This window comes from Fragaria vesca, linkage group LG6 (genome assembly GCF_000184155.1).
Source record: "Fragaria vesca subsp. vesca linkage group LG6, FraVesHawaii_1.0, whole genome shotgun sequence".
Lineage (NCBI taxonomy): Eukaryota > Viridiplantae > Streptophyta > Magnoliopsida > Rosales > Rosaceae > Fragaria > Fragaria vesca.
In genome coordinates this window covers 12,280,457-12,283,070 of record NC_020496.1, presented here as the reverse complement: position 1 = coordinate 12,283,070, position 2,614 = coordinate 12,280,457, and positions in this window count along the sequence as shown.

The window sequence follows — 2,614 nt, the reverse complement described above, 5'->3', positions numbered from 1 at the left end:
AGCAAAGTACTGAAAAAAGCAACACTGAACAATCCACCCAGTAAGCAGCTCGATTTCGACATCTTCTTCTTCTTCTTCCTATCACTCTTATGATTCGTCTCGATCAACTTTCCTTTCATATTCATTCCCATTTAAGGGATAGAGGCCCTAGAAACTTTAACAAGCAGGACCGTTTGTCATTTCCTGCTTTTGTATTATGAAAATTATAGTAATTAAACCCAGTAACTGCTAAAAACAACCAGTAAAAATACAAGAACAATGTGCAACTTATTACGTGTTTGGGGACCCGAATAGTTGTTTGCTACGTCATCAGCAACGTGGAACATACGTGTTGAGAGTATCAATAGAGCTTGCACAACAACGTGTTTTAGGTTTAACATTTTTTTTTTAGTCGTTTTCTTTTTGATTAAATTCAGTGTGTTATCTTGAATTTTGGGTTACTCATCAGTTATGTCCCTCATTTTTCTTTTTCATCAAGTGTACCTTTAAACTCTCAAAATCTATCAAAACAGAGAAAATTTGAAAATTTTCTAAAATAATGACGTCATGATCCAACTTAGAGAAAACACACAGGACCCATGTTTAATTTTTAATTATTAGTTTAAACAAAAGGTCCAAACTACCCTTATGACAATAATTTTTTCTCTCTAATTTCTTTTTCTTTTTCTCCTTCATTGCCTCTCACTATCTCCTTCCCTCGTGCATCTCTACAGCTCCAACCATGGCCAGCCCTCCAAGCTCTCCCTCAAGTCTCACCACAACCACTCTCTCACTTACAACCACCGGCACCACCCTCAAAATCAAAATCCCCATTCCCAATCCAACCCTAATTTCAACCTACTGTACGCCGCCAGTTGTGGGTGGAGTGCGGAGACGTCTCCTTCAATCACCACCACCAACCACCGTGTCTGCTTCACCCACCCCTAGAAATCTGGAATCCTTGCAGCCATACTCGAGTCTGATCGCCTGGCCCAAGTCCTCTACCGCAAACCCTCACTCTCCTCCCCCTCCAAGCCCATCCCTTCGATTCCAAGACCATTTGCACAGAGTCAATCCTCCTCCGACGGCGGCGGGGTCAGACCCAATCGATGCCTTCCAGAAGGTTCCAGGAACACTCGGCGCCGACGAAGGTACTGGTGAGTTTTTGGGTATAACCGTATTGACTATTGAGTTGGGAATTTTTTTTTTTTCTGATTTCTAAAGCGGAAGGGAAAAAATGAGGTGGTGGCTGGATTTGGTGGACGTGAAAAAGAGGTTTTTCCAGAGACAATGCAGGAGAACAAGAAATAAGGCAAAGCAAAAAAAAAAATGAAAATGAGGGTTAGAATGACGTTTTTGTCCTTAGAAGTTGAATCGTAGGCCATCTTTGTCTCTCCACACAGGACGCTGACGTAATGTTTGAAGTGAATTTGAATTTTTCTCCCAGCTTCATGGATTTTGAGAGTTTAAGGGTACATTTGATGAAAAAAAAAATGAGAGACACAACTGATAAATGATCCAAAATTTAAGGAGCACACTGAATTTAATCATTTTCTTTTCAATTTAAAGGACATGGGTTAAATGTGAAATCAAAGTAAGAGGTTAATTATCTTATGATTATAGTAGTCTATTATCATTCACCCTTTAGCCGGGCTTTAGGTCTTTCTTCTTCTTTTTTTGGGTAATTTTAGGTCTTTCGATAAACTTTAAAATTAGGTATTGATCGCAATCGAATGTGAACAAATTAAGGTGGCCGGGGGAAAGTGATGCTGGAAATTATTAGGGGTCTAAGAGGTAGTAAAATGATTTGTGTTCAGATGATCGAATTCTTCTTCGGTCCGATCAATGCATGAACATGATCACTATCCCCATACACAAATTAGTGCTAGTGATCGATAAACTTTCCGAAATTGTTTATGTACAAATCTATCTTCTAGGGCATCCTAAGTTTTCTTCTATGTTATCACTAATAACTAGGAATTAAAGGTAATGTGCTTGATACAAACAATAAGATAAACACATTATCTGAATCAATTATGGAGGTAACAATTTTTAATAATCGTAATCATACATAATAATTGATCAATTTAATCATTTTCTTAAAAAGAAGACAACACAATGATATAAATCCAATAAATACAAGATTTGCAGAATATATATGTTTCATGAGAAACAATGTATTCAAAAAGCCTAGCTGAGAACAAGAAACAAAATAGTGTCACTAGTACTATTGCAATGAACATGGATAAGATCATATCATTAGCAGAATTTGGCGCCACCGTACCATTCATCGCATTCCAGCCTAGCTCTAATCAGTACAGAGTTAATTTCCCTCGCAAAGTATGCGTGTGGCTGAGTTTCCAGTTCTAGATTTTCTCTTAGAACTTGGTAACTGGTAGTCACCGACTCACCGGAGAGGACCGATCGATCAGTACGTAGTAGGGTTGGGGACGGGACGGGACGGGTTGAGATTTGGTGAATCCCGTCCCGTCCCGAAAATAAAAGAACGGGATGGGACGGGAAGGGAATGCGTTTTTAAAAATCTGCCCCGTACGTCCCGATCCCGGTCGGGACCGGGATCCCGACAAATTAACCTTAAAACAACATTAATGAAATTAATGGAAAAAAAAATTAT